General features: G+C 47.6%; 1 protein-coding gene across 3 annotated transcripts in view; it reads right to left on the reverse strand.

Moving 5' to 3' along the window:
- The window catches only part of PHACTR3 (phosphatase and actin regulator 3), a 208,873-nt gene that overhangs the window by 121,813 nt on the left and 61,660 nt on the right, over positions 1–25,400 (reverse strand). Inside the window, exon 1 of one of the 3 annotated variants that reach the window (XM_020905163.2) lies at positions 23,355–23,451. The exons of the other annotated variants lie outside the window; for them this stretch is intronic. The gene's annotated coding sequence lies outside the window, so the exon portion shown is untranslated. Of the gene's footprint in view, positions 1–23,354; positions 23,452–25,400 lie in introns of those variants that run through there. 3 annotated transcript variants of the gene reach the window in all.

Genomic DNA, 25,400 nt, shown 5'->3' on the forward strand with positions numbered 1-25,400 from the left:
GATGGCGACCAGGCCATTTGGACCTCAGATCATGGGAGCATCTGATAGTGCTTTAAGTGCAACAAGATTCACAAGTGAAACATAACCTTTGAAATGTAAATTTCAAAGTTTTTTGTGTGCCAAAAATTGGAAGCCATCAAGACGTTCTTTAATAGGTAAATGAGAAAACTGTGGTGCATCCATGCAATGGAGTGTTATTTAGCGATAAAAATAAAATGAGCTACGAAGACACAAAAGGACATGGTGGAAACTTACAGGTGTGTTGCTAAGAATTCAGTGTGTGCTAAGAAAAGGCTGCAAAATATATGTTTCCAGTGATACAACACCCTGGGAAAGGCAAAGCAGTACTGGCAATAAAATGACAGGGTTTGGGGGGGTGGTGGTGGTGAACAGGTGGCACAGAAGGGACTCTCAAGACAATGAAACTGTTCTGAATGAGTCCATAGTGGTGGCTACACAACATGACACATTTGTCAAAACCCACAGGACATGCACCACTAAGAGCAAGCCCTAACATGTGGACTTGAGTTAATAGCAGTGTGTCGGTGTTGCTTTATTATTGTAAAAAATGAACCACATTAACACAAGACACTAATTTTTTTTTTTAATTTAAGATCTATGGGAACTCTGTGCTTTGTTACCATTTTTCTGCAAACCTAAAACCACTCTTAAAAAATCAGATCTCTTTAAAAAGATGAGTTGCTGTTGCGATGCTTGAATAATCCATTCACCTCAGTTCCAGTCTCTCCTGTCCTGTTAGAGTCAATCTACTAACTAGACCTCAGAGTGACCAGCATCTCCAGAGCCTGGCAGGCAGGTGGCATTCAGCAGTGGCTGCCAGGCAAGGGGACTGCCAGTCATACGTGGTGTGGCACCATGTTAGATGTCTGGGTTTTCTGGTCCTGGACCCAGTGAATCTCTCAGAACCTCTGTTTTCTCATCTGTAAAATTGAAATAAAATCATCACCTCCTAACCTTGCAGAGATGCCAAGAGTGAGTAAGATGGTCACACCAGGAACTTCATCTGTTGCCTGGCACACGATGGGCTTTGACTAAATGCAGGCGGAAAAATAAAAATCCATGATAGTTTACCACCCAAATTTTTACTGTGAGGGTCAGATGGCAAAACTATTTCACATGTGACTTGAAAATCCCCATTATAAAAAGTATAAAGAATGGCAAGTACCTACAAAAGTACGTAGCATGAAAAAAACAAACTGCCACATCCCCATGGCTCAGCTTCAAGGACTCCTAATACATGGGCGATCGCTTCTCATATGCACCCCCACCAACTCCCACTCACCACCCCCACTGCATTACATTGACGAAAAGGCAAGACATTTTATCATGCCCATGGTTAATACAGCTTGAATTTAAGTCAAAACTGTCTTTTTAAGGACCACCCTTGTTGACACATCTCAAAATTTTCACTGACCTGGCTTAGTGAGGGGGTCAGAAAATACAGTGCCTGCTAATTTGGGTGTGATTATAAATTGGCATAATATATTTGCAGGCCAATTTTTCATATCTATTCAGACTTAAAATGTATGCATGATTCAACTCAGCAGTTACAATCATCAGAACAGATGTCACAAATAAACCTGAACCTGAGAATAAAGATGCACACACAGGGATAAGACTGTTCACGGTGGAGCTGATTCTACTGACAAATGTTTAGAAACAGCCTCACTATTTGCCAGTGGGGCACTAGAGAAGAGCAGTTTTGCTACATGTTCTCCTTAGAATACTAGGAACACGTAAAAAGAGTAAAGAAGATCGACCTGAACAGATATGGGATGATCTATGAAAAATACTGGCGAGTAAGAAAAGGCACCATGCAACCTTGACGGAATGATGTGAAGTATACCGTCATTAGGGCTTCTCAGGTGGTGCTAGCGGTAAAGAACCCACCTGCCAATGCAGGTAGATGGAAAAGGTGTAGGTTCGATCCCTGTGTTGGGAACATCCCCTGGAGGAGGGCACAGCAACCCATTCCAGTATTCTTTCCTGGAGCATCCCATGGACAGAGGGAGCCTGGAGGGCTGCAGTCCATAGGGTTGCATGGAGTCAGACACAACGGAAGTGACCTAGCATGCACACACACCATCATTAGCGTGAAAAAGGCAGAGTCACACATGCACATATATGACTTGAGCATATTTGCCAAGAGTCACAAAGAAGACACTCATAACAGTGGTTACCCTGGGTGGAGAGGACTGGACCACCAGAAAAGCAGAGAAGGGAGCCTTTCCACTATCTAATCCTGGGTCAGGAAGATCCACTGGCGAAGGGATAGGCTACCCACTCCAGTATTCTTGGGCTTCCCTTGTGGCTTAGCTGCACAAAGAATCCACCTGCAATGTGGGAGACCTGGGTTCGATCCCTGGGTTGGGAAGATCCCCTGGAGAAGGGAAAGGCTACCCACTCCAGTATTCTGGCCTGAAGAATTCCATCAACTGTATAGTCCATGGGTCACAAAAAGTTGGACACGACTGAGTGACTTTCACTTTCTGCTGCTGCTGCTAAGTCACTTCAGGCGTGTCCAACTCTGTGCAACCCCATAGACAGCAGCCCACCAGGCTCCCTCGTCGCTGGGTTTCTCCAGGCAAGAACACTGGAGTGGGTTGACATTTCCTTCTCCAATGCATGAAAGTGAAAAGTGAAAGTGAAGTAGCTCAGTTGTGTCCGACTCTTAGTGACCCCATGGACTGCAGCCCATCAGGCTTCTCCATCCATGGGATTTTTCAGGCAAGAGTACTGGAGTGGGGTGCCATTGCCTTCTCCGTTTCATTTTCTACTGTCTAATAAAAGCGATGGTAGTAATAGTCTTCACAGTAGAAATGCCCATCTTTTCATGATGCTTAATTTTTTTTTTACTACAGGCATATATTATCACAAAGAGCCATATATGATTTAGTGACTGAATGACAGCAACATGTATTATCTATTCAAATATTTTTAAAATAAATGTAAGGAGGAAGGGAAAAAAATATCTGCTAGACCAAACATAATAGCCAAGCACATACAGAAATTTGAAAGAAATCACAACATACAGGAGACCAGCATCAACAGAACCAGTAGCCTTGTTTTAACAGCATAAAAAGGAATGCTGGGTCTTCACCAGTCACAAAGGTAAGTGGGGGATCAACGGATTCCTCAAGAACAAGTGATTCCTGGATTGGAGGTGGTTGGTTGGGGCCATGTTTCCTGTAGCTCTGGGCCCTCAATCTAGAGGAAGTCATACTGGTTCCAGCTCAGGACTTAAAAAAAGATCAGGAAGTGCTGCTGTCTCCTTGCAAGCCACATCCCGAACCCCACGCCGTGGAAGCAGATAAAGGTGACAGCTATGCGCCTGGCATGTCTGTGCTCTTCTGAGCTATTTCCCTACTCTTGGAGTCCTCCAGGCTCATAGAAGGTAGGAAATGACATCCCTTTCCACGTAGTATGCTAACAATTTTATGATGTTTTTGTACTTATTTTTTGGCCTTGGGAATTTGGGATCAGCAGAAATACTGGAACATCTGGGGAAGTCATGCTTCTGAAAGTACGTCCCAGGTGCTGATCCTCTGTTTTCAATATTCCATAGCTTATGTGGACCACACATGACGATGTGAACCCTTATCAGAAAAAAGACCATCAAAGATGAGCTCGTATAACAAGGGGATTTATTTGTGTGCCTATTAGTTAAGGGACTAGCACCATGGACAGTTCTGCAGACTATGTACACAACAGGCAATTAATAAGTGTCTGCTGAAAAACATTCTCTAGGAGAAAAGAAAATTACTGAAGTAAGTCAAATTAGACCTTGAACTTAAAATAGGAATCTTCAAGTATCCAGCCTCTTCCCCTCCCCAAATAAATCTTCTTTTTTAAACTTTTTCTAATTTCTCTGAATAATTTTTTAAAAATTTAAAGTACACAGAACAAAATATCAAATATATTAAAATAAAACTGGGAGTTGTTAAAGCTGTCATCTGGTGTGTGTGCATATATGTGTGTATGATATATATACACACACACAGTGAAAGCTGCTCAGTCATGACTGCCTCTTTGAGACACCATGAATATACACTCCATGGAATTCTCCAGGCCCGAACACTGGAGTGGGTAGCCATTCCCTTCTCCAAGGGATCTTCCCAACCCAGGGATTAAACCCAGGTCTCCCGCATTGCAGGCAAATTCCTTACCCGCTGAGCCACCAGGGAAGCCATATATATATATATAATATGTAATAATATAATAATACATAATGTACAATGATATATATTAATATAACAGTGTATATGATATATATGGCATGTAATGACATATATAATATATATATAGTGTATAATAATAATAGTACACAGTGGAGAAGGCAATGGCACCCCACTCCAGTCCTCTTGCCTGGAAAATCCCATGGACAGAGGAGCCTGGTGGGCTGCGGTCCATGGCGTCGCGAAGAGTCGGACACGACTGAGCGACTTCACTTTCACTTCTCACTTTCATGCATTGGAGAAGGAAATGGCAACCCACTCCAGTGTTCTTGCCTGGAGAATCCCAGGGACGGCAGAGCCTGGTGGGCTGCCGTCTATGGGGTCGCACAGAGTCGGACATGACTGAAGCGACTTAGCAGCAGCAGCAGCAGATTTATAATATATACAATGAAGCATTATTAATGTAAAATCCTCTTTTACTCCATTCAACACTCCCAAAAGTGACAATTATCATGGATTTGGCATATGTCCTTTTGGTGGTAGTTTAGACTCAGAGTAATGTCTGACTCTTGTGACCCCATGGACTACTGTAGCCTGCCAGGCTCCTCTGTCCATGGGATTTTGCTCAATCTTTAGAACGCTCACTAAAACACTCTCACTTACTTTCACTTGCTCGCTGTCTTTCTCTCTCTCCTTTCCTCCCTCTTTCCCTCTCTCTCCTCCCCATTTCCTCACACCACGCTTATCTGACATGCATCATATCGTTCTGTTGGGGGCAGTTACGTTTACATACATAACGCATGGATGTATGTAACGTGCATGTATATGCTAAGTCGCTTCAGTCGTGTCCAACTCTTTGTGACCCCATGGACATAGCTCATGAGGCTCCTCTGTCCATGGAATTCTCCAGGGAAGAATACTGGAGTGGATCGCCATTTCCTTCTCCAGGGGATCTTCCTGACCCAGGAATCAAACTGGTGTCTCCTGCGTCTTCTGCATTGGCAGACAGGTTCTTTACCACTAGCACCACCTGGGAAGCCCACATACATAATATCACACTGTAAATTTTGTCATGCAAATTCCTCTGGTCATAGAAATTTAGCTCATTGCTTTAAACTACTGCCTAGTGTCCCAAGTTAGGGACACATCACCTCTGACATATCTGATCCCTAACTAGTAGCCATTCAGATTGTTTTCAGTGTTTCATTATCACACACAATGCTCTAATCATCAAGACTATCACAGCCCACCCCTCCTCACTCGCTTATACTTGCCTAGAAATAGACAATGGGTGTATGCACATTGCCAGTTTCACTTGATGTTGCCAGGTTGCCACTCCAAAATGGCCATCCCAAATTATAGCTGAAATGTAAAAAAGCTGTTTCCCTGCATTTCTGCCAACATGTGACACCGTCAAATTTTAAAAGTTTTTTTTGCTGATCTCTCGGGTGGAAGATGCCCTGCCCTTTCTTTATTTCCCCTCTTCCTTCTAACCATTTCCAGTCCAGACATCCACAACACAAATGACCACCTCCCCCTCCTTCCTAGTAGAGGGTGGGGTGACTAGTAGCCACAGTTCCTATGAAGTTGAGGAAAGGGGGTGACTTGCCAAAGGCCCCATAACAAAGAAATGGTGGCTAGGTCTACAGCCAAGTCTCCTGGCTTCCAAAGTCCCCTCTTCCCCCCTTGATATTTGTTAGGGGCCTCTGCGTCCAGGGCAGGGATAAAGAAGTAGGTCTAAATCGCCATGAAAATTAGTAAGATTTTCCTGTTTCCATATAGTTATGACATGGATCCAGGGAGCATCTGAATTCAGTCTTCCAATGGCAATCTATCAAACATGATGAGCACACACACTGAGAAGAAAGGCTGCAAGGAGATCCCCATTGGGACCACATGTGCCTACATCCTTTATGGAAGGCTCTGGAGAATGGCTCCTGGGTCTTGGCCAAGTCTGGGGGGCAATTACCTCCACCCCTGAGCCTGCATTTCATAACCTGGTAAGTAGGGCAACACTAACCTCACATGTCCCTAGTGAGACGCAAAAGGGACGACATATGTGACTGACTCCTGTCACATCATCCTCTGACTCCATCCCCAGCCTGGCTCCTCCTCTATGCACAAACATCTGGGATAAACCCCAGCATCCTCTGTTCAACTCTGCGGTTATTTTATTATCCTTGCTGACAGCCTCAGTGTCCATCCACATGGTGAGCCAGAGAACTCACAACAAGAAAAGACCCTGATGCTGGGAAATATTGAAGACAAAAGGAAACAAGGCTGGCAGAGGGTGAGATGGTTGGATGGTATCACCAACTCAGTGGACATGAGTCTGAGCAAATTCCAGGAAAGAGTGGAGGACAAGGGAGCCTCCTGGTGTGCTGCAGTCCATGGGGTCAAAAAGAGTCGGACGTGACTTAACAACACAATGACAATGACAAAAGTAAGAATGAAACAAAGACGAAACTCATGACCTTCAAGGTCTCCCCAAAGCAGATCTGGGTATCCCAAGGGGCTGCTCTGGGACCTGTCAACCGCAAGTGGTCAGAAGCTGACCAGCCTTTCACCAAAGACCACTGGCATGTGTTCTTCCCTGGACAGCTGCCCAGGGAGCAGGGCCCTGGCTAGACCAAGGCAGGGGTTGTTCCTTAGTATTCTAAGAGCCACCCCTGTGCCTTCTGAGCAAAGTGGCTGGAATACAAACGCCCCAACTTGAATACACAAACTCCACTGAGGTGTGATGAGCATCCCAAAGCAGCGAGGAAGCAAAAAATACAGCCTATGGCAGACTCCCACCACACTCAGCCACTTAGGAAGAATGGGCAGGTCCCTCCCTCTGGGAGGGTCAACACACACTTACAGGAGGCACTCAGGTCATCACTTCAATCTCTCCCTCCATTGTTGCCACTCTTTAGAGGCGCTCGGTAAGCCTTCAAAGAAGCTGGCTGTCCATTGTTCGGTGCTAATTGATGCTGTGTTCAGAATCTTAAAGGCAGCACCACTGGACCATTTCTGTAATTTACAGCCAACCCCTGTTCTAGACACTCTGGGAATCCCTAAGTGCTCTCTGCTTGAACCTCCATTTAATTTTACTTTGTGCTAATACCGAAGCCTTCAAAACATTTCTCTCTACACTTGTTGTTTAGTCACTAAGTTATATCTGACTCTTTTGTGATCCCATGGACGGTAGCCCACCCAGCTCCTCTGTCCACGGGATTTCCCAGGCAAGAATACTGGAGTAGGTTGCCATTTCCTTCTCCAGGGGATCTTCCCTACCCAGGGATCAAACTCACATCTCCTGAATTGCAGGGATATTCTTTACTGCTGAGCCACCAGGGAAGCCCTTCTCTCTACATATGACATGGTGACATGGACCTTTCAAATAGCCTAGCATCCTGTTTGCTCTCATCCCAAATAAATGCACATGTATAAAAGTTTAGAGCTTCACAGGACGGGGCTAAGGGCATGAGTTCATTTAACCCTCCCCAAATCGAAGCAAACTAGACACCTTTGATGAGGTAGATCCTGTTATCATCCCCACTTTCTAGATGGAAATTAAGTTCAAGAGGTAAAATACAAATGCCTGAGCCAAAAATACTCAGCCAATAAGATATTCATGTGAAAATGTTCACAAAGTAACATGAGGTTAAAAACACAGGATTCAGCATGAGTGGAATTTTGCAGATAGAATCTGTACCTGCACACACAGAGGGGGAAACACTGTAATGGGCTTGACCAGGATGTCAACAGCATTAACCTTTGGGTTGTGGGGTTTGTCTGATGCTGTTTTTACTTTCACATACTTACATCCTAGAGTGAAGCCACAGGCAGCAAGTGGCTCTGCCCTCCCCTCTCTGGGGCTCAGTTTGCTCATCTGTAATATGGGGATAAAAACAGCACCTGCCTCAAAGGGTTATGTGAGGACTGAAGGGTTAATTCCCAGAGCATGTGGAGGATGGTGCTGGGCATGTGGTCCAAGAATGCTCATTGCTAGTATCAGCAGCATCTGTCATTGCCTCCCCTCCCCCTCCAAGTGAGGTCACAGACTCACGGCCAGCACAGGCCTCCAGCAAGGGACAGTCAAAATCATCATCGGGCAGCTGGCCAGATGCTATTTATAAGCCGATGCTCACTCTGCGCAAGCACAAACAAGGACACCTCCAGAGCCGAGCCACGTGTGACCTTTGGATCCTCACCCAATTCTATTTATTACGATTCCAGTCTAGCGGCCCCGCTGGGTCAATGCTTGCGAGGTCTTTGTTCCTCAGACTCGGTCGCACACTGCTTGCTTCCTTGCTTGACACCTTGCTCTGGGTAATTTTTAAATTTCGCCCACAAGTTCAGTGGAGCTGACCCTTCCAGTGGAAGGAAGTTTGATGCTGAAACAAAAAAGTGGTGGTTGGCTACACTGTAGCTTTGCTCAGATAGTGAACAGCAAAATGAAAATCAAGTTGAACCCTTAGCTCCATCCTCTCCTCTGAAATCAGCACTGGCAGAAGTCAATGCTTTGACTGAGATTAAATTTAAATCATCGAGGTGCACTTAGCCTCACTGATGAAGTGTCTCCTTGACCATGGAGAAGACCAGCTTTGGAGCTGGAAGTTCTGATTGGGGAGTGGGGAAGTGGGGTGGGGAGCAGGAATGGGGGCACTTCCTGATTGATCAGCACTCCTAACCCACAGCATCACTTGGATAGAATCTCTGTCCTGTCTAGAAAATGAGAAAGTTAGACAAGGGCTGTCCAAGCCTTCTTCTAGATTTAAATCTAGTCATTCCTATGAGATTAAAATCCTGCTAAATTTATGAGATTTAAAAGACAGAGAGTTAAAAAAAAAGAGCCAGACAGTAGACAAGCAAAATTTAAACAAACAAAAATAATAATAATAAACAAAAAGAACAAGGAGAAGGCTGAGAGAAGAATAAGGATGAAGGGAACAGACTTCCTTCCTATCAAAACATATAATACTGTGACGATAATTATAACAATGTGGTTTTGTTGTGAGAATAGACAGGCTTCAGTGGGACAAAATGAAAAACCAAATATAGACCTCAAATCACATGAGACTTAATATATTTATAGAGAAGGCAATGAAAATTGGGGGAAAGTGGGATGACTCGATACATGGAGTTTGGACAATTGCTGGCAAACTGGAATAAAAGTAGGACAGGTCTGTCCCTCACATTCACATCAAGATAAATCCCAGATTTGTGAAAGGTTTAAATATAAAAAGAAAATGACAGCAAAAGTAAAAGAAAACATTTACTTAAAAAAATTTTAGTGAGGTCACACTGGTTTATAACATTATATCAGCTTCATATGTATAATATTATATTTCTACTAAAACATTAAAAAAAAAAAACAAATCCTGGACTAAAGAAGCCTTTTCTAATAATGTCATGACACTCAGAAGCCATAAAAGAAAGAAAATCTTGATATATTCATCTACATAAAAATGAAAATTCCTGTATGACAAAATCACTGTAAGTAAAAAGAGTGTCAAAACCATGAAAAAATATTTGCGACTCATATCTCAAACAAAGAGCTAAACTCCCTAGTATATGAGTATATAGAGACAGAAGAGAGGGAAAAAAGTCAGTAGAGAGATGAGCAAAGTGGTGGCCAAGTCCAGCTGGAGAAAGACTAGGTTTCCACCACGACATGCATGAGGTCACATCGGAGGTGCAAAAGACCCCTCCTATGCATGAATCCTGATTCCTTACCAAGACAACCCATCCAATTTGTTCTCCCAGCTCCTCACCAAAGACCACGGAGATCCCCACAGTGGAAGGGGGTCTCAGAGAGTTCTGACATCCCAATACCCAGTCTTGGGCTGGCCCTAGCTTCCTCCTATCCATCCCAAGCCATGAACCCAGTTAAGAAGCCCCTCCCAGCCCTCCAGGCCAGGATGCTATCAAGGGCCCTGGGTGAATGCCCTCCTGCACAAACCCTCCCACAATCAACCTAGCTTTGTTTGACTGCAGGACATTGCTGGTGACTTTTGATGGCTAGGCTCTGGCAACATGACAGATAGCAAATGGTTAAATATAGATTAGTGGCCACATTCTAGCAGCATTGGAGACTCTTCTAGGGTGCAAAGGGCAGGGGCTCTGAGGATGGTGAATTGAAGATGGTCCCCCTGCCTGGGGTCCCTAAATCTGAAAGCTCACAACACGATGCTTTGGTAACCCAATGAAGAAAGATTTTACCAGCAGGATGAAGAGGAGAAGGAAGACACTTCCTGCTTGGACCTAAGACTTCTGTGTACCTCACACCATCACTGCATAACACCTAAGGTCTCTGTCCCCTCAGGACATACTGACTGCATGCTGGAATGCGCTGCAACTCGGGGGGCATGAGACAGGTGTGCCTGGCTTCCATAGAGCTGACAGTCCAGTGGGTGAGAGAGAGAAAGACAGAGAGGGCCCCAACTTGGACACTGACAGTTGGTTCTGGGTGTCCCAGGGAACCAGGAATGTGCTGGGGCGAGATGAGCAAGGGAGGCTTGAGCTAGGATGGGAAGGGAGAGCAGGAGTCCTCCAGGAAACACAAGTGTGTACAGGCTGGAGAGGGTGGTTCCAGTGCAGGTTACAGCAGGTGTCAAGGTCATGAGATTGGAAGGATCGCCACACCATCATGAGGCCACAGAGCAGGGAGGGGCCCGAGCAGGCAGGTGGGACCAGCATAAGGAGTTGGGGGTGTTTTTAGTCTTACAAATCATGGACAGCCCCTGAGAAATTTTAAGCAAGATAAAAACATGGCAGAGGGGGCGGGGTTGGGGTGGTTGGGTATTTCCATAATGAGATTAAAGGTTTAAGAAGATCACTCCAATTACCCAGCGAAACCCAATTAAGTGAGCCTACCAGAGGAAGCGGGTGGGGTGGAGGTGGGCTTCAGGATGCAGCCGCCTCCTCCCAGAGGAGGCAGGAGGAGGCCTGGACCTTGGTGGTCGGGGCTGGAGGTGATGAGAAGCAGATGGGTACTCAGGGGCGGAGCCTGCAGGATGCAGGAATACTGCAGGGATGTGAGGTGAGGAGGGAAAAGGCCAAGTCAGGTGGATTCCCAGGTTTCTGTTAGCCAGGTGGGATGCAGAGCATCTCCTGGGAACACTACAGGAGGATGAGAAGTTGCAGCCTTGGGTCTCTTTCTGAGCCTCAGTTTCCCCAAGTGTCAAGTCAGGGGGCTGGGCTACTGTGGAGTTTTCCCCCTTGTCTCATCACCCAAGTCTGGGCCCCCAACCAATCCAGACAGCACTCTCATATCCAAACAAATCACACGGGAGGGGCCAACGGACACTACGCTCAGCCCACACAGCTTGACAGGCCCCCCTAGGGGACCATCCCCCACAAAAGTCTGGACCATCTTCAGACACGTGCGAAAAAACACAGGACCCAATTTCGCCCAGCCCTGCTGTCTCTATCACACTCCACTGACAAGCTGTCTTTCTCCTGAGTCATTCTCTCCACCTGGCCTCAGACATGACCTTCAGGCCGTTTGGCCTCCTGGCCACTCCAGCAACTGTGAGGACAGACCCTGGGAACTGAGTCCTGCCCTGCTCAGGACTGACCTCCCATGGTTTACAAGGCGAAGAGCTCCCCTCCCTTCCCAGGGGTAAAAGTCTCTGCCCTCAGACCTTGCAAACCCACATGGCAACTCCCTGGCACAGTGATAAGCCCACTCCTGCAGAAAAGTTGGTTCTTAAGATGTGCATTTAAAAATACCCATGGGATGCTGTGGGTATATATAGAGAGAATGAAGCCAGGCACCTCAGCCCACACAGAATGTAAATATATGCCTTGAAATCTATGTTGTATCCTAAATAGAGGCCTGAGATATGAACACCACCAAATAATAGAAATTAGTCTTCAGAGCAACCGTGACGTCAGCCAGCCCGATTCCCAGAACAAAGGCTTGCAGCCTACAGGGTTCTGCTGCCTCTGGTCTTGATCACTTCCAGATAACTCCAGTAACAGAGCTGCCCCCAATTCCACAGTCTGAGGGCTCATCATTAATTCATCCAGCAGTTATTCACTACCTCCATCGAGCTCCAAAAAAGGAGGTATGGAGGCTTACAAAAATGCCTATGGCAATTAAAAAAAAAAAGATAAAACAAGAGGAGAAAAGAAAACACATGATTTTGGCTTAGATACACAAAAAACACACACTATAGGATTCTGTGCAGATTGGAGCTTTGAGATGAAGCTGGACACTGGGCTTCCTAGCAACCCTGGTGAAGACAGAAACACAATTAGACACGTTCTCAGAATCTGAAAAATGAAGCAAACTCTGATACTAAGAATAACGTCTTCCTCTGGCTTCTCACTAAGTGAATGTTCAGGATGGAGTGGGCATGTTCTTTATGTTGTCCCACCAGGGAGGGGGAGGGGCTCATACAGCCCCAAATGACCCCCCAAACTTCACTCCATCAATTCCCACCTCCTGACCCTGCCTTCCACTAGTCTTCTGAAAATTTGTCAAGAATCCTTCTTGTACAGTTTTCATTAGTTTTGTCATATATGTACAATCAGCTGTGGGATAATTTATATTTTAAGTCTACTGACTTTTTTGGACCTACATAAAACTTTATTCCTCCACTTTAATAAGAAAGTCAGAATCAATTTCCAGAAATGTTAAGCGGCCACAAAGTAAATACAATGGAAACAAGTCAATGTAATTATATTCTGGCAGACACTGTACCCTTGCAGGGCTCCGTGCCTGAGGCTGTTCTCTGCTTGTTAGAAGAGGGAAACCAGCCAGCATCCAGTGTCAAAGACACACCAGCCACAAACTAAAATTTTCTCCTTGATCCACAACCAGAAGACTGAAAGGGAATTCAAAGAGAGTAGCCCTCTCACCACGGGATTCCCATATGACAGTCAAAGCCCCGTCTAAGTTATATCAAAAACAACACTGTTCACAGGGCATCCGGGACCACTGCCCACCTGGCAAGTGTGTGTAGCCAGTGGCAAACTGGTAAGGATCTGTCCCAGGTACTATCCACTCCACCCTCTTCCCTTTATGGTGAATCAGTGTCACAATGTTTCCCTGCACACTAAAGAAATTAGTTTGTAACACACTGAAAATTTACAAACAGGTCCTACTCTACAGAGAATATGAAAAGTACTGTTGGAGAATCATCTCTGATATCTGCTGGGAGCAGTGTCCACACTCTGGGAAATGGGTCCCGTCATCAGCTTCAATGCATTTCAGTGTCAGTGAAGTTCATGAGTCTGAATCCAACTGATACTGCAAACAGGGTTCATTCATTCCCCGGCAAACATTCCCTGGGTCCTGGCTTTCCTCTCTTTAGTTCATTAGACTTTTCTTTAATTCTCTGCTACTCTGTTTTTTGAAATCTACTAAAAAACATCATCAACATCATCATTGAATCAGTACCCAGGTACACAGCAATCACCATTGTGCCAGATGTTGACACTGTTTCAAACCTTTAAACATAACTCATTTAATCCTCCCAACAGCCCTTGAGACAGGCACTGTTACTCTCATTTTATGGATGAGGAGACTATGGCATTGAGGGATAAAGCTGGCCGAGGGCACTGAGCTAATGAGGTATAGGAATCAGGATCACATGACCTCTAGGTCCATGATCCTCACCACTCTGCTCATCCCTTTTCAGTCTCACAACGTGAGGCTGCACCGAGGAACCAGGCACCTCGCGCAGCACAAGCTGGCAGTCCTGTCCATGTGGCTTATCAGAGGGAAAGCAGGCAGGAAAGTGAGGCACAGGGTGCCGCCCATACCACATGCTGCGTGAGTGACACAGCCCCACCCATCACTGTTCAGTGTCTGTGTGTTCATGCCTCCATTCACTCATTCATTCATCCATCCGTCCAACATGTAACCCAGCAGGACCCTCTGGGGCCCTACCAGGACAGACCCTTCCCGCATGTCCTCCTCTTTAGCTCTTGTCTGAAGTCCCGGGATAGCAGTATTTATGCATCTCCTGAGTTGTTTTTCAGATGCCAAAACCAACACCAAATGAAAGACATTAACCACTTGATGACCATGAGCATGCAGTCCCCAGATCTACTGGCTCTGAGGATAATGTTAACTGTGACATCGCTCGCCCTCTAACCTATCAACCAATCAGAGAACTGTTCACAAACTGATCCCACAACCTGGACCCTTCACCTGGCCTCAAAAAAATGCTTTGCTAAAACCCATCATGGAGTTCAGGCTTTTTGAACACTAGCTGCGTTTACTTCTTGCTTGGCACCTGCAATAAATGCTGTATTTTCTTTCACCACAACCCAGGGCCAGCAGACTGGCTGCACTTGGTTTGGTAACAAACAGAATCATTGGTGGCCTCCCTCCAAACAGTGGAGGGAACGACAGGCGAGGTCCCCACCCTGTGACAGGCACATTCCGGTTGGCACAAACACAACTCGCCAGCAGACAAAAGCATCATATAGCTAGGGTGCTGCCTACCTTAAGTGGGGTGGTCAGAGAGGAGGTGACATTTAACCTGAAACATGCAAAATAATGGGTTGAGTAACAAGCTGGGGGACACTGTCCTTAGTGAAAGAATAAGAGGAGCAACCATGAGAAATAGTATGACAAGTTCAAGAAACATGAAAAAAAAAAAGCTAAAGGGGCAAGAAGGCTGTGCAAAACAGGGAGAGATACAAGAAGACACTTGGGTGGCATCAACCATGAGCCTGGAGTTGCACTGTCTTTCATCCTTGACTCAAAGGACAGCCTAGGAGGTGGGTACTTCCAGCATCACCAGTTTACAGAGGAAGCAAATGAGGAAGGAAGTCTCAAAGCTAGCATGCAGGGAGTGGGTTCAAGCCCAGGCAGCCCAGGGTTCCGATTCCACACTCCTAACCAGGGCCACATGGTCACCGCTCACAGGATGGAGGATGTGGTGCCTGAGGGAAGCAGGCCTCGGAGGTCATGGTTGGGGGTTTGGGCTTTATCCAATGGCATTGGGGCTTCCCTGGTGGCTCAGATGATAAAGAGTCTGCCTGCAATGCAGGAGACCAGGTTCAATCCCTGGGTCACGAAGATCCCCTAAGAAGGAAATGACAAGCCACTCTAGTATTCTTGCCTGGAAAATCCCAAGGACAGAGGAGCCTGGTGGGCTACAGGCAAAGAGTCGGACAAGACTGAGTGACTAACACTCTATTACTCTGTTAATGGGAAGCAGAGTGGGACAAGATCTATTGGCACTTTGAGAGTCTCTCTGGCTTCCCCAGAGGCAAGGGCAGAAGCAGAGAGACCATCAGAAGCCAAATGACAGTGGGTTAGAATTGGATGGTGGCAGAGGGGTCACAAGGTGGGCAGAGGTGGAGGTGGTGGGTCAAGATTTCATACAACATGGGGGCCTGGCTGCACAGACAGGATTCAGAAAGCAAAGAGGATGTTCCAGCTGAGACAGGGGCTGGACCTGGGGGCCAAGCTGGGCTCAGTGACCTTGAGTCAGACAGCTTGCTTCAGTGGAAGATACCTTCATCTGACCACCCGTCCACCCAATTAGCATTTCAGAGCCTGACCAGGGCTGGGAGTGATGCGATAGCAGGTCAGCAGGTGTGACCCTTTAGGTGCTCCCCACCCAGGGAAGGAGTCTTGCAGGAGAGGTTGCAGGGGCAAAACTACACAGACACACAACAGGCAGGACCTCAGGGGCCCAGAAGCCCTTCTATCACAGAGAAAAACCTCATTCAGCTTGCACACAACCTGTGACGGTGAACTCCTCTCTCACCATCAGCCGTACGGTAGACAGCAAACAGCACAGACAGTTCCCATCTTCCTCTGCCTGACCCCAGACCACCCATAACGAGAAGACTCTGCAGGTGGCCTCAGCACAAAAGTCAGCTCCAGACCAGAACAGCACACTACACTGAGGCAAGCACCTGGCCCATGTGCATGTCCAGCTCTCTGCTGCTTCTTTCTGAAGCAGAAAAGGTCAACCATGGCACTAGAGGTAAGCCTGCAATGTGAAGAGACCACAATAGGGGAAAAAAAGAAAAAGAAAAACCGCAAAAGAAAGAGATGAGTCAGGAAGCGGATGATTTAATTTAAAAACACAAACTCCAGTGAGGATCCTCAGAGTGAAAGCATGTGCTCTAAGGGAATTGAAAGCTGTCTGCTGTACTCCCCCCACCACTGCATGTCCCGGGGCCACCTTTTGCAACCAGGACTGACAAGTCCCACCCTCTTTTTTAGGATTGTTATCTCCCAAGCTTGTTCTAGAATAAACAGCCACAGTCCTCAGTATTCTTGCAAATTTCAATCAGCTGAAGTCCTTTAGAAAACATAGCATCTCAAGGGAACTCAACCTTGAGCAGAGGGTCAAGGTGGACCCCAAGCTCCATTACTATATACAATCTCCATTTATCAGCTGCTTAGCTCAGCAAGATCCAGGCACAGATACGAACGAGGGTGATAAGGTGGTTTTAGGGGACTCAGGGACCCAAGGCACAGTCACAGAGATTAGTCCCTTTTCAAATTCGCCTCTATGCTTCCAGAGAACATTAAGGGAGAACCTTAGTTTGGTGCTGAGATGATGCTGACTCCCCCAGAACCTTGCAGATCTTGGTGTTTTAACAAGCAGAGAGGGTCCCTTGTGTTAGAAACCTTAGTGGGAGACCATGAATGCATGCTAAGTCATATTGGTTGTGTCCAACTCTTTGTGACCCCATGGACTGTAGCCCACCAGGCTCCTCTGTCCGTGAGATTCTCCAGGCAAGAATACTGGAGTAGGTTGCCATGCCCTCCTCCAGGGATCAAACCCACATCTCTCATGCCTCCTGCATTGGCAGTTGGGTTCTTCACCACTGGCACCACCTGAGAAGCCCCAAAGGGAGACCATGTCTAACTAAATGATATTTTATATTCATTGTTTAACTTTTATGGTTACCTTTTATCAAAAGCAAGTGACACTGGTTTTCCACTTGAAGTCGCAGTAAAAGATTTCATTTTAAAGTGGGTTTTAGGTAAAAATACACTTTCTTTTAATAAAAATTAAGAGAAAATATTCAGCAAAGTCACTAAAGGTGGCAGATGTGTGGGTTGAGGAGGGCGCTTCAGAGCACATGGTATCTGTCCGTCTGTCTGCCGCATCTGTGATGTAGAGCCCTTTGACGGATGCTGGCTTAGGCCACCAGGTGCCACCTGCCATGTCCACGGGGTGTCCCACTCATGCCTCAAGCTCACTGTGGCCCGAATGAACTTCTCTTTCCCCATAGCCTGCTCCTCCCTGAGCGGTCCCCTCCCGGGCCAGGAAGGGAACTCCGTCCTTCTGATTCTCAGGACAAAACCTGAGGGCCACTCTCAGCCGGCGCCGTCCCCCTCTTCCTGATCTGCACCCCCAGTTGGTCCTAGTGGCTGCCTCTCCTCCTGTGCCCACTGCCCCCACAGTACTCAGCCACCACCATCTCGGCCTGGACCATCGCGGCGACCTCTAAACTGGTCTGCCACCCTGACACCTGCCTGCCCTCGCCCAGTGGCCTGGGGTTCCCCAAATCCTAGGTCCAATCTCCAGTCTCTGGGTTTTAAACCCTCCAATGGCTCCTGGCATACTGGGAGCAAAACCCAAAGTCCTGGTAGCCCCCTCCCACAACCTGTCCGGCTCTCTCCTGCTGCTCCCTGACCCACCGGGGCTCCCGTTGGGGGCGTTTCCCCTGAAGCTTCTCCCCCCTCATCTGATGGCTCATTTCCTCCCTGCCTTCTAGTCCTGGCTGCAGTGCCCCCCTCCTCAGTGAGGCCCACCCTGACGCTCCATTCAAACACTCAGCTGTCCCCCACCCACCGCAGGTTGGCTTCCCTCCCCCTGACCTCCCTCCCCTTGTAGGCAGGATGAGTTCCTACTAATGATGAGAACCAGCTACTGCAGATCTCCCCATCGGACACAGGGCCCCAGGACCTGCTGACATGCCAGCTCTGCTCACCGACCTCCCCACAGCCAGAACAGTGTCCACACTCTAGGGCAACAGACAGCAGTTCAGCTCAATAAAGAGACCTGATTCCTATTCACGTCTGTTCCTGGTGGCACCTGGGCTTTGTGAATCCAAGCTGGGGACTTGAAGTTTATCAACATTAAACTTCTCCATGTTGGCTCAGCCTTCCAAATGGCCTGTTGAGATGTGTGTTTGACAGTTTGACGCTTAGTCACACTGCTAATGCTTTTATCAATTCTATCATCTACCCAGCTGTTAACCTGCCAAGTTGTTAAGGCAAATATTGATGGTTCACAACTTAGGAGAGAGCCCTGTGGCACTCCTCTAGAGAACTGGGGGGTCATCACTATTACAGTTATCAAAATGTTTTATCATTTTTTTGAATATAGCAAAAAATAGAAAAAAATAGAAAAAAATAGCAAAATGGACAATTATATATACACCACTGAGACTCCAAAATTGTTACATCTTGCTGCATTTCCTTTGCATATATGTGTGTGTGTGTGTGTGTGTCTGACCACCACCCAGAGAGCGACCTCATAGGAAAAATCACAGGTCAGCAAACTTTTTGTGATAGGCCAGATAGCAAATATTTTCAGCTGTATGGGCCTACGGTCTCTACCTTTTTGCCTTTTTATACTGTTTTAAAAAGCAGAGACATCACTTTGCCCACAAAGGTCCATATAGTCAAAGCTATGGTTTTTCCAGCAGTCATGTACAGATGTGAAAGTTGGACCATAAAGAAGGCTGAGCACCAAAGAACTGACGCATTTGAACTGTGGTGCTGGAAGAAACTCTTGAGAGTCCCTTGGACAGCAAGGAGATCAAACCAGTCAATCCTAAAGGAAATCAACCCTGAATATTCACTAGAAGGACTGATGCTGAAGCTGAAACTCTAATACTTTGGTCACCCGATGTGAAGAGATGACTAATTGGAAGAGACCCAGATGCTAGGAAGACTGAAGACCCTGATGCTGGGAAAGACTGAAGGCAGGAGAAGAAGGGGATGACAGAGGATGAGATGGTTGGATGGCATCACTGACTCAATGGATATAAGTTTGAGCAAACCCTGTGAGATAGTGAAAAACACGGAAGCCTGGTGTGCTGCAGTCCATGGGGTCTCAGAGTCGGAAAAGATCGAGCAATTGAACAACAACATGGTGTCTATCGATTACTCCTGTTTGGAGGTTCACGTGAATTACTTGCTGGGGGACACAGCTCTGGGCAGTCTGCCTCCAAGCCCAGAGGCTTAGCACTCGGTCGCCCCGCCTGCAGGGAGTGAGTAGACAGGCCTGAGGGTGGGCAGGAGAGCCCAGAACCGACTAGAAGACCCCTCAGCCTGCTCTGCGCTCCTCACCACACTGTTGCGGAAGATTGTGGGTTTCGGGTAAATGGGCTCATGATCAGGATGAGGGGCAATTTCCTTAAGCTTTGAAACCTCAGTTTGCCCATCTATGAAATGGCAGCAATGGTAGGACCATCCTCCCAGGCCCTGGTGAGGATGAGAGGGGATGTGCAAAGGTCTGGCATGTGATGTGGGCTACCCGAGGGTGCTGCCAGGAAGTCAAAGGTGAGCTGTTTGTTTAGCATGGTGAAACTGAACAACTCTAGATTCCTAATGTGCTACTTATTTGGATCAGGAGCCATGTGGGGAAAAGGAGGACAGAAACAAGGACAGAAGGGCACTCCAGGAAGGGAGGAAGCAGACAATCCTCAGGGCCAGGGGGCAGTGACCCCCTGGGGCCCATGGTCAGCACCCTGCAGCCTCCACTTCATGCTCCCCTTCTGTTCCAGAACTTTCTCCAGCTATTGCTAACTCCACCCATCTCTTGGTCCCCACTCAGCTTCTAGGAGCTTTTCCCCACAGTGTCACAGGCCCTGAGCATATGGAATTCTCCCTTTAACAACCGGGGTTAAACCACAGGGGCACAGCTGCAGAAGGAAGCTTATATGTCAGGACAGAATCAACATCTCTGAGCCAAGCTCAGGAAGGACCTTTATACCAGTGCCAGTAAGAGAACCCGGAAGAGAAATGAACCAGGGGCCCGATGGTGTCCCAGAGACTAACTGTGACAACAAAAGAGCTGCACATATGCCCGCACACATGCCTGACACATCCAGAGCAACTGATCTCTAAAAACCCACCGTGGTGCACATGCAAAAAAAAGACTAGATGAGCCCTCAGTCCTACTATGGTTCCCAATGTGTTAATAGGATTTTTTGCACTTGCAGAAAAGTGGTAAGACTATATAATAAACACCCCCCAGGTTCAGCAATAGTTAATATCTTGCTCTATGTATTTCATATATTCCTATACACATACTTCTCTTATAGACCATGGGCACTTTTCAACCATCTTAGAAGTAAGTTTTCTAAAATCGTGACACTTCACTTCTAAACAGTTCAGTCTTTAGCCCCCTAAAGCAAGGGTTCCCAACCTCCAGGATCTAATGCCCAATGATCTGAGGTGGAGTTGATATATAATAATAAAGTGTACAATAAATGTAATGCTTTTGAGTCATCTGAAAACCATCCCCTCAATCTGGAGAAATTGCCTTCCATGAAACCAGTCCCTGGTGCCAAAAAGGTTGGGGACTGCTGCCCTAAAGTAACATCACATCAAACCAACTAATTCCCTGGATCATGTAATACTCAGCCCCTTTATCAAATAAAAATTTTCTCTAAACTTGGCATTTCTTTTTCAACTGAGTTCATCTTCATCCATGTGGACAGGATACAAACAGAAATCACCCACTCTGCTGTCTGGACATTTTCTAAAATGGTTCTAAAATCAGGCCTCTTCTCCCCACTCTAATTATCCCCTGACCTTCACTATGATTCTACAGCAGTGGTTCTAAGAGTGGCTCTGACCAGCAGCAGCATCTGGGAATGCACTAGAAATGGAAACTCTTGCAGGTCTTCTGCAGACCTGCCCCAGAGCCGCTGAATCAGAAACTGCAGGTGGGGCTGCAATGGCTGGTGTGACAAGCCCTGCCCCTTCTCGGGGGGAATTCAGATGCAGGTTCACAAACTGAACCACTACTCCCTGCTCTCTGACCCACCATCTGGAAGAATACTTCCTCCCCTCTAGGAACGCACTGTGTCAGCTGGGAAATTAACAACAACAACAAAATAATTGGTTAGATTTTATTTTGCATGTATCTTTGGAAGTAGAAGGGTAATACCTTAACCTCCTGCCTAAGTAATAACAATGTGATATGATCAGGCAAAGACTATTTCTGTCCCACAAAAAAACAGGCTGCAGAACACACTAAGGTCTGCAAGTAGATGGGGTTCAGCTGTGACATGTCAAATTATGTCAAGATGCAGTGAAGAAAGAGAGCTAAAAATAGCACCACCAGGCTGAGCAGAAAGGGTTCTGGTTCATCAACTCCAGGACCAGAAAGAAAAACATCCTCTGGCTACGCCTCAGGTCCTTGGAGGCCTCGGACAGGAGCCTGTCCATATGCCATATGCCCTTATGCCCACAGCTACATGGGTGCAAAGGGGAGGACTCCAAGGGAGGCAGGAGTGAGCAGGTTGCTCCAACGATGATATTTTATAGTTTAAAAATAGAATGTTCTGTGCGTGCAAGATATGAACAGTCACACCACAAGCAAAACTATTGCCTTATGTAATAACAACAATGTAATTAACAATCCTGTAAGTCATGGGCTGTGAAATCGATCGCAAAGAGGGCTCAATTGCTTGGCAACCAAAGAGTTAATACTAAAAATAAACAAATAAAGAAATAAATAACCAAGGGGAAAAAGTCTAAATCTATTCCATGTAGACAGAGAACTCAAACTGCAAGCTGCCCATGGGTATGGCTCTGGAGAGAAGGTCATTTATGCTAAGGAAATAGTACATTGTCATGAGGGCTTCTTCTGTTAGCTCGCCTGGAAAAAGTTGTGAAATTAAACAGCAGCAATTTTGCAGCGTGTCTGCTTTTCCGGGAATGTTTGCTTCTTGGAGAGTCACACCGAGGTGACAGCTAAAATGATTGCTCCAGGACAACTGTTCCCTTTCTCTCCTTAATCAAACCATGTATCCTTGATGATTTCTGAATGAACTTCAAGCATGGTGTTTGGGTTTTCTTTTATGATGTGTTATGCTTAGATTTCTGTAAGTGGTTACCATCATTATGAATTTGCATAAATCTGTAATTCATCCTCACAGTATAACATGCCAAAGACATCCCACAAAAGGACTGCTACGTTACCATCTTTGCTCTCCCCACACCCTCTCCCCGCGTGGCCCCCCACCCCCACCACATGCCCAGCTAAGAAAAAAAGCAAGCATTTGGGGGATGGGATCTGGCATTCAGAGAACCACCCTCTCCTGAAGAATTTAGGATCTACATCACCATTTCCCTCCGGGTCCAAAAACTTGCCATTTAGAAAGATAGTAGGGCATGATGATCAGGAGCCAACTTTGCTTCCAAAAACTTCCCCCGACCCACATTAACACTGAGAACTAGCCTTCCCATCTCCCTCTTTGGCCCCAACTCCAGATAACCAACCTCACTGGCAAGCCATTTTTCAGAACCCCCCAATAAAAAAAAAGGTGCTCAGTGCAAACTCACAGAAAAGCAGGCTCCTCCCCATCCCCCACCTCCCAAGCAGTGATTCGGTGGAGGAGATTCCAAGGGATAATGACTTCTGCTGGTGCAACATTTTTTTCCAGATGCTAAACGAAGCTTTAAACCTCCATGGTTGGAAACTTCCCCTACTTTGAATTTTGACAAAACCCGGCTGTAGAAGAGGACCCGGTGCACTCAAAATGCACATCGATTTCAATCTATTATTTCCTGGAAATTATTTTACAAGCTGGAGATGAAAAGGCATCCAGGTGGAATTTTTATTTTTAGCCCAGAAGTAATAGGTTAAAATAGCATTGCTGTGACAACAATAGACTCTTTTTCTGGTCTCTGTGGCTGGAGGGCAGGGCGGCTGGCTAATCCTGGCCTGACCCACCAGAAGCCTAAGATACATAAAAATGACCCATCTGTGGGGAGCAGGGCACACCCACCCCTCACCCTAGACTCCCAACCTGACCATTTAATTCAAGAGGTCGGGGAGTGGGGGTAGAGGTGGGGGGTTGGGGAGGGGAACCCTTCCCCCCTCGACTGGGCCTGCTGCTGTTCACATTTGCAAAGTCTGCCTTTAAGAAGCCTCCCCCGCAAAAAGACGCCCACTGCCCTCCCTCCCGTGGTGGTGTCTGGGGAATCCTACTCACCTTATGGTCAAAGAATGGTACCGAATTAAGGCCCTCATCCTCCCAGGAAACTCTGCCTCCCTGCTGGCGCCCGGATCCCGTCTCCCCAAACCTCCCTCCAAGGGAGTGGTTGGCAAACAGCCCTGCAGCGTTCAGGGCTAGCTCAGTTCCCCGAAAAAACCTCCAACCCGGAGCAGCACTGCAATTGTCAGGACGCTCCCGTCTGCCTTTGGGGGCTGAACACCATTATTATCCGTAAAACATTTTTAAATATAGACATTGCAGGAGCGCGGCCGGGGGCGGGGTGAGGAGCGCGGCCCAGGGCCTGAGGAACCAGCTCGGGACCGGTCCCTCTTGCTCCTCTTGGTCCCCATGGTTTGTCCCCCAGCAGTCAGGAGGCTGCCCGGCCGGCAGCTGGCCAGAATCTGAAGCAAGCCCCGAAATCGCACCCCTCCAGCCACCTCCTCTGGCCTCAGGCACGGTGCATTGGTTACAGGGGTGCTCTCCCCACCCCCAATGCTGCCTCGCTGACCTTGGGGAGAGGGCGCACCCTGGCCATGCACAGCCGAGAGGCGGCTGCTGCAGTCTTAGGTCAGGAGGCTGCCCGGAGCCAAGCCCGGAGGGACCAGAGAGGGACTCTAACCTCCAACCTCAGTCCAAGGATGCTGAGGGCAGGACCCCTTTGCACCCTCTGTCCCAGGCCTGGGATGGGCGCATGTGAAGGCCCAATATCTATTCTGTCTGTACCTGTGTGACTGGCTCAGGAGCTCCGCCCAGCGAGGAGGGCCCAGAACAGGGTTACTGGGCCTCAGCACTTCATCAGACATCAGGGGCCACACCCTTCCACACTATGGGCCGGAGTATTGTAGGATGTTTGGCCTCCCGATTCTCAGTCCTTATGAGATGCCAGGAGCCCCCAACCCCAGTTCTGACGACTCTCCAGCCACTGTGATATCCCCTGGGGGACAGAACTGCCCCTGGCTGACATTTCTGCTCCAGACAACGGCAGCTGTGGGTCTGGATCCTGTCCCACCACCTCACGACAGCGTGGACTTAGGAGAGAGGCTGCTCTGAGCCTTGGTGCTCTCATCTGCAAAGTGGGGTAACAGGCTGTCCGGCACTCAGTCCAGGGCCAGGAACTGATTAGCAAAGGTCCTGCTATTGGGTCAGCCTCACTGCACCCAGAGGGGCCCAGATCCTTCCTGAGGATGGAGATAAACCCAGGGATGAGGGCTGGATTCCGGAGCGAGGCTGACCCAGGTGTGAGTTCTGCATCCACCACACTGTTGCTGGGGCTTACCCCCATGTACAGTGTACACCTCCCCAGGGCTGTAGTGAGATGAGCTGAGATTAGGTGAGCAAAGTGCAATAAAGGTTCACCGAACAGGAGCTGGGGGGCGGGGAGGGAAGGGGGGCAACCCCAAGAGCAGAGCCCAGAGGGGAGTCAGGCCCCTCCCACAGCCCTGTAGTGAGCACACACAATGTGAACACGGGACACTTTTGGGGAGTTATTCCACATTTGGGGCTTCCCAGGTGGCTCAGTGGTAAAGAATCTACCTGCCAGGCAGGAGACCAGGGTTTGATCCCTAGGTGGGGAAGATCCCCTGGAGAAGGAAATGGCAACCTCCTCCAGTATCTCTCTGGAAACCTCTGATTCCAGCAGGCACAGATATATTGCTTCTGCTTTTCAGAAAAGAGGCCTGGCCCTGCTAATGATACCTTTCTGTTCTCCTGCTGAGGAGACGTGGGGGGAGGCCTTGGGCACTGAGGAGCCAGCCGGAGGCTCTTACAGTTGAGGGGCAGCTGATTTCTGCCCCTTTTCGGCATCAAGAAAACTGAGGACTGGAATCTTGGCCAAAGGCAGAGGACAGAATATAAACAGTTTACAGTTCACTGGGTAGCCAGGCCTGGTCTCACCCTCACTGTTGATGAGCCCAAGGCAGGCCCTTCTGTGACCACTCTGTCTGGTGGGGAAATTCAGGCTTGGACAGGTAGAATCAGCTGCTCCCAGGCCACATGTTAGGAGCTGGCCGGGGGGCGGGGAGCCTGGCACAGAAACCACCTCTC

This window comes from Odocoileus virginianus, chromosome 9 (genome assembly GCF_023699985.2).
Source record: "Odocoileus virginianus isolate 20LAN1187 ecotype Illinois chromosome 9, Ovbor_1.2, whole genome shotgun sequence".
Classification (NCBI taxonomy): domain Eukaryota; kingdom Metazoa; phylum Chordata; class Mammalia; order Artiodactyla; family Cervidae; genus Odocoileus; species Odocoileus virginianus.